General features: G+C 46.4%; 1 protein-coding gene across 4 annotated transcripts in view; it reads right to left on the bottom strand.

The window, feature by feature from the left end:
* Positions 1-13,119, bottom strand: part of adamtsl3 (ADAMTS-like 3) — a 193,177-nt gene that overhangs the window by 58,927 nt on the left and 121,131 nt on the right. The gene's annotated exons all lie outside the window — the stretch shown is intronic.

Raw genomic sequence — 13,119 nt, 5'->3', positions numbered from 1 at the left:
CTAAAGCTTCCCCGGGTGAGATACAAATGCAGCCCACTGCTCCTTACTGAAGTAAGGATGGGTCAAATGCTGATAAAAATCAACTTTTACAGAAGTCTTTTTAAATGTGAACTTTTAAAACCTCAAGCATTCAACCGAGATTTTATAATTTTTAAAAGGAGCAAAACAATCCAACAAATAAACAAAAAAGGCTTTTTTTTCTCTCAAGTTGATGAACCTTCAAAACATGTTTGACAATGACAAAAATTACACACAATTTACTGTGAGAAACAATACTGGTCATGCTAGAACTAGACGTTAGCTTGATCTGCTCAGAATCACTAATTGTCCAAGTTAAGCACTGAGCTAGCAACAGGAAGCAAAGATCTAAGCAGCTAAGAAGGTAATTGTTCATTACTTTTCCTTTAAACACAAATAAAATCCAAGTGAGGTTTTGACAACTTCAAAATTCCTAATAATATACCACTTCACTTAGAATCCTCTAGATAGGCGTTCAAGTTCTGCTCAGAAGTAGACTTGTTCCTCTACAAGTCAGGCAGGCTTGCGAAAGAGGGAAGGCTAAGCTAAATTATCTTGACCTCCTCAGGTCCTCTCTCCAACAGTGTGGCACTGTGCTTCGTCTACAGAGATGAATGGATCTCACAGAGGAAAGCAGATACAAGGCAATATTAGAGCACTGATTGTTTTCTTTGGATCGTGGAAGCAAAAACACGCTGTAGAGAAGCAGAGAGGGCTGGTGGGTATTAAAACTGTGTAGGGGACGATATGAAACTGTCAGTGCTGGCGATGTTGGAGGAACGGCAAAGGCTAACAGTGAGACTTCAACAAAGTCAAGAGACCATTTAGCCAAATGTGTGGACAACTCACCATTTCTATGTGTGGATCCCAGTAAATAAACACAGGCTAGATACGTAATTCTCTTTGGGGATTTTGAGCTCAATTACAGAAAATTATGAAGCAGGAGAAGAAGAAGAAAATAGAGGATGGAAGAATAAAGATGAAGAGTCATTTGGCTGACTGTGATGCTATTTTTCCCTGTGAAGGCAGAGGAAGACATGGTTCAACTAGGTGGTATGCCATCTTCTCTGGTGTTTGGATCCAATAATCCAGGGATTCCCTAAGTGTGGTGCGCGCACCCCTGGGGTTGAACGAGCTGCCGCTAGGGGGTGCGCGAGGTGAAAAATGTAATAGCTGCGGGAGCTCGGAGCAAGTCTGTCACATGTCACAGACGCAATCCAGTGAAACCACGGCCAATGGGTGCAGAAGAGCGCAAGCTGGAGTGAGTGATTTAAGAAATTTGGGTGAAATAGCACCTAACGAGAAGCCCTGACAAAAGCATCCTCTGCTCAGCCTTTCACGGAGCTGTGCCGTGGTGATTCAGAAAGAGCGCCAACTCCTCTGCACCGTCCATGGGCGGTGGTAGCTAGGGGTAGGGTGTCATGTTCTGCGGGTGGAGGTGGCAGACCATGTGTGGTGGTGGGTTCCAGGAGGCAGAAGAGCAGGCAGACGGATGTAAAAAATAAAAGATGTTTAATTGGTAGGACGGGAGCAACAGGACGAACGAACATGCACAAACGACAATGAACCGACAAAGACAGCAACAAGGAGGGAGGTATAAATACACAAGGGAATCAGGAACACGGGCAGAGTAATCAGGGACAGGTGAGAACAATTAGGCTAATCAGGGCAGGAGAGACACAGTCAGGGAGGCCGGGGCGGATCATGACAGTACCCCCCCCTTAAGGGGCGGATACCAGACGCCCACAAGCCACAGAGCACAGGAGACTCGGGCACGAACGAAGACCAGACTAGGGTACACATGACAAGGGAACACAGAAGACAAGACCAGGGAACAAACACAGTCTGGGGCTGCGGAGCAGGGGCCTCAAAGATCAGGCGGCACTCCGTCTTACGACCAACAGACGTTTCCACGAATTCAGTCCAGGGACGCGGAGCAGGGGCCTCTCAGATCAGGGGGCACTCCGTCTTACAAAGGGTCTCTCGAGCTCAGACTGGGAAACTCGGACTCGAAGACTTGGGACTCAAAGACTTGGCACTGGGACTCAAAGACTTGGCACTGGGACTCATAGACTTGGCACTGGGACTCAAAGACTTGGCACTGGGACTCAAAGACTTGGCACTGGGACTCGAACACTTGACTGGGACTCGAACACTTGACTGGGACTCGAACATTTGACTGGGACTCGAACACTTGGACACAAAGACTTGACTTGACACGAAGACTTGACTTGACACGAAGACTTGACTTGACACATAGACTTGACTTGACACGTAGACTTGACTTGACTTGACACGTAGACTTGACTTGACACGAAGACTTGACTTGACACAAAGACTTGACTTGACACGAAGACTTGACTCACGAAGACTTGACTTGACTTGAGACACGAACACTTGACTTGACTCACGAAGACTTGACACCAGGAACACTGAGACAAACTGCATCAGCAGGCGTGGGACCCAGCAGGAACTGCAGCAGCAGGCATAGGCCCCAGCAGGAACTGCCGCGTGGAGAACCTGCAGGCACAGAACCTGCAGGCGTGGACCAGGAAATGGTCGAGCAGCGGGAGCGCCGCGTGGAAGCCCAGCTCGGCGGCAGGTACTCGACATCCCAATCAGAGCAGGTGCACATCCCGATCTGCTGGGTCCATCGGCGGAGGCTCGGGTGAAGGGAAGCCGGAGAAGAGCGGGGAGACCAGCCCTACCACACCGGAGAACAATGGCGTGCGTAGGGGGTGTAGCTCCCTTGAGGCTCCAGGATCCACCGGAGAAGAGCGGGGAGACCAGCCCTAACACACCGGAGAATAATGGCGTGCGTAGGGGGTGTAATTCCCTTGAGGCTCCAGGATCCGCGGCTTCCAGGAGACGAATGGGACGGGGCAAAACAGCAGGAGGAGAATGACCCTGGCCACCCCGAAGACAAATAGGATGCGCCAGGATCTCCCAGAGGAACTTCGACCACCCCGAGAACAGGTAGGATGCGCCGAAAACACAAACTCCAGGCCAGAAATCTCCCACAGCTGAAGGGGACAAAAAAGAAAAAAAAAATCCCCCAGAAGCAGGTGTTAGCTCACCACAGGTCCAGGTTTGGTCGGTTCATTCTGTCATGTTCTGCGGGTGGAGGTGGCAGACCATGTGTGGTGGTGGGTTCCAGGAGGCAGAAGAGCAGGCAGACGGATGTAAAAAATAAAAGATGTTTAATTGGTAGGACGGGAGCAACAGGACGAACGAACATGCACAAACGACAATGAACCAACAAAGACAGCAACAAGGAGGGAGGTATAAATACACAAGGGAATCAGGAACACATGGGCAGAGTAATCAGGGACAGGTGAGAACAATTAGGCTAATCAGGGCAGGAGAGACACAGTCAGGGAGGCCGGGGCGGATCATGACACAGGGGGGCTGCCAGAGATTTTGGGCCCCATGGAAAAAATATCAAGTTGGGCCCCCTGGGGGCTCGTCCATAGCTGGAGCTGGGGTTCCACCCTCCCAGATTCGAAGGGAGAAAAAAATATAATATATAAATACTTTATTTAGTGTTTCAGTTTTGCTTAATTATGTAGGTCTATGTGCATTCTTACTTATTTACATATCATTTTCACTGGCTGTCTCTCATTAAACAGTGAATCTCCTTCAACAGAATTAGCAATATCACTGCTAGAAAAAGCAGGAAATGCACATGCTGAAAGGTGTTAATCTCCTTTTCCCTACTACTCCCTTAAAATGTGTTTATTCTAAAATTTTATTTGATGATAAAATTCAAATTTGGATATCTAATTAAATTTCCATGTTGTGTCAAAGCTTTACATAACTACATTTTCAGCTGTCTTTCCTCTTGAAATCAAGTATTTCTGTATGACTGACAAAAAATAAGGATTCACTGCTCACAAGGAGACTTCTTTATTAAGTCTCCATGGCTTCATCATAGACACAAAATGAATAAGCTCACAGTTCAAACCAGAGTCAGTTAGGGTTACATAAAATTTTAAAGTTGGACAACTTTGCATGAATACGTATATAAGTCACTAGAAACCCATTTTTCTCAACAACAACAAAACTGCTACAAATATATTCAGCCTTGATTGTACACAGCAAGATTTATTTTTTACAGTGATATAATAATGCTCAATAACGATCAATACTGGATTTCTTCATATTTTATTGTGTTCAGTGTTATATTAAGTTTATTTATTACAATTATTAACAGCTTTTGTTTCATTTTTGCTCTCTGATGAATTATTTGGAAATTACTGATTTTTGGTGTGTTCTAAAAACTACATAAACAAATTACATCTTGTAAAACCTCCCATAATTCAATCAGATTCAAAACATTTCATTTCAAGGTGTTTAGTAGATGAAGAGGGTTTTTTTTCTTGTATGGTGCCTTCAAAAAGGTGCTTCACAGTAATAATCTCACAGTAATTTATGTTACGTTAACAGACTAAATAACAATGCTTCAACCTACCCAGCATCAAAAACAATCTATACATTTTTACTGATTGATATATATATAATTATCATTATGTGGAAAAACAATGTGTTTATCACCAAAATTAATTAGTCAAAATAAAGTAGGGACCTCTCAATAAATATACATTTCATAAAGACTAAAAGATTTTTTGTTCAATGTCTTAAATGAGAAAAAATACTGCAAAGTAAAGTACTTGTGATTTTTAAACTTAATTTTTTTATTCAACAACATTTTTGGGCCCCTGACAGCTGTGGGCCCTTAGAATCTTCCTAATCTTTCACCGCTTTACAGCGCCCCTGGCTAGAAGATTGGGCCAAGCAACAGCTTAGCAACCCCAACTCTTGAATACACCCCCACCACCCCACACCCTGCGTGCTCCGTGCCAACATGCGTTGGCCTGGAGAGTAGCAAGCCAAGTGACCAAGCTCTGTCTCGCAATTAAGACAGTCTCCCGTTTCGTGTTTAAATTTTCCATAAACTGCGTGTACATGTTCACTTTTCACTGTCTGGAGGGGTGGGGGGTGGGGGTGGGGTGTCTTGTATTCCTGATAATGTCCGGTTTTTCATCCAGAGACAGGGATCAAATAATAGGGGAGCATTAGTGCGCTCCAGGCAGCTGCGTTCTGCGCACAGCACATTCTCAGTGGCGCAACCAAAAAACTATAATTAACACACGACCGTTCATGTCCGTTTATATCCTCCGGTGTTCTGTCTTTTAATCGTGCCTGACGCACTCAGTCACCATGTGCTGCGCTGATTTCACCTCACTGGCGCAGCATCGAAACGTGCGCTCCGCTTTGCGTTCAGAAGATCCCTTTGATCTGCTCAAAAGTAACTGATGAGGTAAAAAAGTAAGAATCCAAGCAGCCATTTTTCTGGAGAGTTTAGAGGAGATGCAGGAAGATGAGACAGACAGGACAGGAAAATAGTAAAATAAAAATAAGAAAATAAAGAAAAATGTTTGAAAAGTAAAATGTAGGTAGATTTATCTCCACTACACGTTTTTACCAGTAAAAAACAATAAGTTATACACATGTAATATTTATACATCTGATACAATTCAGATCACCTTCAAAACTCTGTCACGCAACCAGGGCCGTCTCAAGGCATTTTGGGGGCCAAGGCCAAACAGAACACCCCCCACCCCTATTGGGCTTGACACACAGGAGGCGACATTGCCTCTCCTCCATTCATTTTCAATGAGACACATGCGACAAAGTGATAATCGCGGGTCTCCCTCCTAAGCGAAATGCGAAAAACGTGCGTGTGAAATTTTGCGCTCGTGCATGTGTCGTGCACAGGCGACCCAGCGACGCGATCCCAGAAAGTTGAAACATTTTCAACTTTTCATCGCTGTCGCTCGGACGAGGACCAATCAACGGAGGTTTCATTCACTGACCAATGAGCGGACAGGATGCTCCGTAAATCTCCTAGCAAACATGAAGGAGAAGTTGATTATTATTATGTTTTATGTAGTAAAATCAGAAGTAAGATTTCACATAACTCTAGCAGCACCTTGTGAAACATCATCTCTACCACTTTTTTAACTCTGAACCTCTTAAATAACCTTAATTCCCTCCAACCTGACACAGCCAATCAAAACAACGGAAGTTTCGGTTTCGTCATGGAACAGAACGTGTAGACGGCTTTGCCGCTGGCCGCGGGTCGCCTCCCGTGTGTCAGGTAATAAAAGCGACAGCGACGAATTTCGCTGATCGCCATCGTTTGTCGCTTCCCGTGTTTTGAGCCCCTATAACTGGGCTCCCCCACAAGCCTCTGTGTAATTCATACCCTGTCCAGGAGTATTAAGTATACATTGTTTGTAAAAACATCTAAGACATTACGGACATATTCTAATATTGTCAGGTGAAAAACAAAATTGTCGGACACGCTGTCTCATCTGCTTCTTTTCTAAACTCACAAAAATATGCCAGTCACAAAACCAATTGAAAGCCACTTCTTGTGAATTCTCTTAACGTTTCCATGGAGTCTGAGAGAAACGTTCTTTTTCGTTGATCCCATCGACTAATCTCACAGCTGAAACAATGCATTTTTAATAATCTGAAGCTTTAACAACGCTGTAAAACACAAGGTATAATCATTTCTTATTATATAATGTTGTTGCAGCACTGAAGCAGCTGAAAAATTAGATTTTGCTATAAATATGCAAAACATTTACATATGAATTGTTTTAGAGCCATTTTGTTGGCAGAATCTGATATTCATGTTAGCTACATGCTAGGTGTTCTAGCGGGGAAAATGGGTCCCAATATGGTTTGTGTGGCATTGTCATGTAACAGCGATAATGAAAGGCAGGGTAAAAATGTTCACCTTTTTCTGTACTTCATTTTGTTGCCCTGGAATTTCATATTGTGCCATACTTAGGAAGTTCTGACTCCGCAAAGATTTCCTACATAGTTGGGGTTTTGCGAGGGAAAGCGCTAAGGTAGGCAGAGGCTAAGAGCCACAATGACGCTTTTTTACATGGACCCTTTAGCGATGTTTTAGCCGATTTTTAAATTGACTTTTGGAAGCTTCAAGTCCAGCTCGGACATCAGGAAGAAGCTGTGGACTCTCTCGCAAGGCAGGAAATCGGTGGCAGACATGGCGGTGGAGTTTCGCATCCTGGCGGCCCGGACGACCTGGAACGAGGACGCTCTCATCGCAGCCTTCACCGAGGCCCTGAACGATCGGGTTAGGAACCAGTTGGCCCTGGGCCCCAAACCCGGCTCGTTGGAGGAGCTCATCAGACTGGCCATCTCCATCGATAAACGTCACCTCGAGTTGAGACGACAAGAACCGGGACCGAGTGTGTCATCTTCTCAGGAACGGTTTCCAGGAGCTAGAGGGTGCTCCGCAGCAGACTCCACATCAACAGAGGAACCCATGCAGATGGGTAGGACTCAACTCTCTCAGGAGGAGAGAAAGCATCGATTAAGGTCTGACTTTTGCTTGTACTGTGGTGTATTTAGACATTTTGCCAATAACTGCTCGGCTCTGTTAAAAGGCAGAGCCCGCCAGTAAGACCGGGACTGCTGGTGGGTGCTAACTCCGACTGTTAGTTCTTGGTGCTCTTTCCCGTGCTCTATGCTTTTTAACTCAAGGCAGATCCAACTCAAGACCCTTCTGGACTCGGGCTGTGAGCAGTCCCTGCTGGACCCCCAACTGGTGGCTGAATGGAGGATTCCCACCAACCGGCTGACCACTCCTCTCTCAGTCTCCTCTCTGGACAACCAAAACCTCTCCACCATCACCCACCAGACTGTTCCCCTCCGTCTTATGGTGTCAGGTAACCACACTGAGTCCCAGGTTTTTTACGTGTTCCCTTCTCCTCAGTCGCCGTTGGTGCTTAGTCATTCCTGGTTGGTTCGCCACAACCCCATGCTAGACTGGAGGGAAAACAAGATCGTAGGAAGTGACGCACGCCACCATCAGCGTCAGCTCTGAGGATGTTTTGCAGTCAGCAAACGAAACGTACGTCAGCGAGGTAATGAAAACCCTTTCCTGTGTTTTAAAAAAACAAACAAAAATGGAATCATAGGTTGGAGTCCGGAGTGCTCCCAACGATGTCTACGTTCTGCCTCTCTGACCACCTGTGGGCCCACAACCCCTCCAACAGAGAACATAGACCTCTCTGCTGTGCCTCCTGCTTTCCATGCCCTTAAGCAAGTATTTAGCAAAGACCGTGCACCTTCTTTACCACCTCACAGGCCCTTCAACTGTGCTATTGATCTGCTACCAGGAGCCCCTTTGCCGTCTAGCCATCTTTATCACCTCTCCAAGCCTGAAGGAGAAAGCATGGAGCATTATGGGCTCGACACACGGGAGGCGACAAACGACCGCGATCAGCGAAATTTGTCGCTGTCACTTTCATTACCTGACACACGGGAGGTGATCCGCGGTAGCGGCCAGCGGCAAAGCCGTCTACATGCTCTGTTCCATGGCGAAATCGAAACTTCCGTTGTTTTGCTTGGCTGTGTCAGGTTGAAAGGAACTAAGGTTGTTTAAGCAGTTCAGAGTTAATTAAGTGGTAGAGATGATGTTTCACAAGGTGCTGTTAGAGTTATGTGAAATCTTACTTGTGATTTTACTATATAAAACATAATATTAATCAACTTCTCCTCCATGTTTGCTCAGAGGTGTACGGAGCATCCTGTCCGCTCATTGGTCAGTGAATGAAACCTCCGTTGATTGGTCCTCATCCGAGCGACAGCGATGAAAAATTGAAAATGTTTCAACTTTCTTGGATCGTGTCGCTGGGTCGCCTGTGCACGACACGTGCACGAGCGCAAAATTTCACACGCACGTTTTTCGCGTTTCGCTTGGTAGTAGGGAGACCCGTGATTATCGCTTTGTCATGCATGTCTCATTGAAAATGAATGGAGAGGCGATGTTGCCTCCCGTGTGTCGAACCCATTACATTCGAGACTGGCTAGACGATGGAACCATACGACCATCCTCGTCTCCTCTGCGAGCGGGGTTCTTCGTTCCCAAGAAAGAGGGGTCACTCAGGCTCTGCATCGATTATAGAGGTTTGAACCAGATCACTGTAAAACATAAGTATCCTCTGCCGTTACTTTCCTCCACTTTTGAGCCTATTCAGGACACCTCCATATTCAGTCGGTTGGACCTAAGGAACGCCTATCATCTGGTGAGAATAAGAGAGGGGGATGAGTGGAAGATGGTGTTCAAGACACCCCTTGGCCATTTCGAGTACCTGGTAATGCCGTTTGGGTTAACGAATGCCCCCGCAGTGTTTCAGTCACTAGTGAACTCAGTGTTGGGTGATTACATCAACAAGTTTGTAACTGTACTTAGATGACATACTGATTTTTTCTAAGACTAAGGAACAGCATACCCATCACGTGAGGGCTGTGTTACAGCGCCTACTAGAGAACAGACTGTACACCAAGGCCGAGAAGTGTGAGTTTCAAGTCCCCACTGTGAAATTCTTGGGGTTCATCATTGAGAGCGGGTGGTTGAAGGCGGATCCTGAAAAAGTGCAAGCAGTCACGGAATGGCCCACGCCTTCCACACAAAAGCAGTTACAGAAGTTCCTGGGGTTTGCTAATTTTTATAGCAGGTTCATCAGGAACTACAACCAGACAGCAGCGCCGCTAACCAACCTAACCTCTGTGAACAAACCCTTTTTGTGGCCCCCATATGCAGATGCCGCTTTCCAGACTCTGAAGAGGAATTTTACAAATGCTCCCATGCTTTACCGAGCTGACCCACTACGTCAGTTCACCCTAGAGGTGGATGCCTCGGACACTGGGGTGGGAGCTGTGCTGTCCTAGATCTCGGTAATGGATCAATGCCTCCACCCATGTGCCTTTTTTTTCCCGTCGTCTGACCCCTGCAGAGAGCAGATACGATGTGGGGGACCGCGAACTGCTTGCTGTTAAGCTGGCTATCGAGGAGTGGAGACATTGGCTGGAGGGAGCTGAGAGACCATTCATCATTTGGATGGACCATAAGAACCTGGTTTACCTAAGAGGGGCAAAACGGCTCAATCCACGCCAATATAGGTGGTCCCTTTTCTTTTCCCATTTTAACTTCCAAATCTCCTATCGCCCAGGTTCTAAGAACACCAAGCCAGACGCTCTCTCCTGACAGTACGCCCCTGATCTGGACACAGAACCCTCCACAATCCTACCCCCAGCATGTGTTATAGGAGGGGTTACCTGGGAAGTCAGGGACCAAGTGCTGGAAGCCCTCAAGGCGGACCCCGATCCTAGCAACTGTCCTCCAGGAAGATTGTACACACGCCCGTCAATGAGGAGCAAGGTAATCCACTGAGCTCATACCGGCAAGTCTGCCTTACATCCAGGAGTGGGTCGTACTGTGGCCCTCATCAGACAGTGCATTTGGTTGCCATCTATCTATAGAGATATTAAGAGTTATGTTTCAGGCTGTCACATCTGCTCCCAGCAGAAGGGAAATCATCGTGCTCCAGCAGGTTTGTTACACCCTCTACCCATTCCCTCTCGCCCCTGGTCTCACATCGCTCTAGACTTTGTTTGTGGGTTACCTAATTCTCACGGCTTCACCATCATACTCACCATAGAAGACCGTTTCTCTAAGGCTTGTTACCTGGTTCCCTTAAAATCTCTTCCCTCCTCCTCAGTCACAGCGTAACTTCTTATAAAACACGTTTCTCGCCTGCATGGAATTCCTGAGGAGATCCTATCGGATCGAGGCCTGCAGTTCCTTTCCAGAGTCTGGAAGGAGTTTGCAGAGACTCTAGGGGCCCAGGTGGCGCCCACCTCTGGTCATCATCCTCAGACAAATGGACAGTGTGAGAGCATGAACCAGGAACTGGGGGCCATGCGGCACTGCGTCTGTTCTTCACACCTTTCCTCCTGGAGTACCCATCTACCATGGGTGGAGTACGCACATAAAAGCCACGTATCCTCTGCTACAGGTCAGTCTCCTTTTGAATCCTCCCTCAGTTATCAACCTTCACTCTTTCCCCAGCAGTCATCAGTCTACTCCTCCATTCCACAATTCCTCCGTGGTGCCAGACGTGGCTGGTCCACCACCAGGACGGCGTTGGACCGTACTGTCCTCAAAAACAAACTGTTGGCAGACCGTCGGCGGCGACCGGCTCCGGACTATGCTCCTGGGCAAAGTGTCTGGTTGTCCTCTGAGGACATCCCTCTTAAAGCCACCACCCGCAAGTTATCCCCACGATTCATTGGTCCCTTTAGGATCCTCGATGTCCCTACTCCCTCCACTGTTCGTTTGGACCTTCCCAGCTCCCTTCGTGTGCATCCTGTTTTTCATGTATCCTTGGTCAAGCCCTTGGTCTCCAGTCCCCTCTGTCCTGCACCTGCGCCCCCTCCTCCGGCTCGCCTGTACAAGGGTGGGCTGGTGTATACTGTTAATTGGATCCTGGACTCACGTCGCCGTGGTCATGGTATCCAGTGCCTAGTGGACTGGGAGGGGTACGGTCCTGAGGAACGGTCCTGGGTTCCTCTGTCTTTCATTGAGGGTCAGTCCCTGATCTGGGAGTTCGAGTCTGCTTCGGCTGGGATGCCGAGGGGGGGGGGGGGGGGAAGGGGGCACTGTCATAAGCCGGGGTGAGTACTCTTCCCATCTTCACCATCTCAGAGTGTTCTGTTTGCAGGAGAGGGAGCGGCAGCTGCATCTCGTCAGCTAATCAGCGAGTTAGATACTCAAGGAGGATAGTGAACACTACTCGACACGAGATGATTGCTACTGACTGGTAGATTCTAGCCAATTGTACTCGTCTCTAGGTCTCCTAGTGTATTGTGTGACTTTTTGGAACTCTCGTAACTCTTGGATGTTTTTGAACAACCTACCTCAGGTTTTGCTTCGCATAAGAAAATCCCACGCTGAATCCATAGGACTCCACACCGGCTCCTCTTCATTCAGCCATCCACCCGTCCGGACCTCTCGCTCTCCATCAACCCTCCGCTCTCTCTCCAGCTCCAAATCTTCCTCTTGGACAAACCCCTGGCTCACTACCTACCCTTACTCGCCTAGTCTCCTCGACCTCCATAAGTCCCCACTCATTATTCCCCTTCTGGACTACATCTCCCAGGACTCACCTCTGTTGTTCTCCCCTCTAGACACTGCCTTCTCGTTCCTTCACCCGCTGGACTTCCAGTGTGTCCTTAGTTAACGTTCTTTAATAAAATATTGTTATTTTTCCTTCAGCCATTGTCCTGTACTGATTCTGCATGTCTTGGGTTAGACTCTTGCCCCAAACCATGACAGACCTAATGAGTTGGAAAATGCTGGCTTTATTTATCATCTTTAGCCAAAAACACAATGAAAGCTGCAGAATGACTTCAAAATAAGAGCATCAACACATGCAGAAAGCTTCCCTTTGGGCACACTATTTAACAGGATGTTTGTTCACTTCATGAGAGTTTTCTATCCCAACAGGCTATGGCTGTTTACGTTGAATGAATAATGAAAGAAATGTTAACACCGATATCCATTAGGCTTTGTCTTCAAAGCTAAACTATTTCTTGCATAACTTTTTGGGTTTTAGGGTTAGGGTAAAGCCTAAAACTTACAGAGATCGCGATTTAAGGAGAGTGCAGACACTGCTCAGCAGGTGGCAGTGTTGTACTGGTTAGAAGTAAATTAAACTTATGAAAGTGTAAATTAGGAAACCAAAATCACTTCTTATCAAACTGGAATAAAAAACAATCACAAATATGCCTAAAATCTGCCCTACGTAGGAAAATAATCAGAATATACTTTTAACACTTAATTAGCTTGAACACACACACATTCACCTACTAATTACACTTAATTTTTAACTTCATAAATCATTCACGTACATAATGGGCATAAAGCACTGCTATAAAAGCAGAGAAGAGCTGTTATGGGAGCCTACATTTCTTAATGGAGACTGTGTGTTTTGTAGGTATGCCTATGCTTGAATGAAGATCCATATTAAAAATCTTTACATGATGCCTTTATATGGTTTACACAAAAGAAAAACTTTTTTGTGACATTAACTGTGACATTAAAACCCTAGTTAAATTCCTGAAAAGACCTAAATTATTCTTTTATTTACTAACAGTTTGATGAAGACCGCTTCGAAGACGGTTTTAAACTGTTTGTAAAGCACAGTGTCCACTATA

Source organism: Nothobranchius furzeri, chromosome 2, assembly GCF_043380555.1.
Source record: "Nothobranchius furzeri strain GRZ-AD chromosome 2, NfurGRZ-RIMD1, whole genome shotgun sequence".
NCBI classification, from domain to species: domain Eukaryota; kingdom Metazoa; phylum Chordata; class Actinopteri; order Cyprinodontiformes; family Nothobranchiidae; genus Nothobranchius; species Nothobranchius furzeri.
This window is presented reverse-complemented; position numbering and strand designations above follow the sequence as displayed.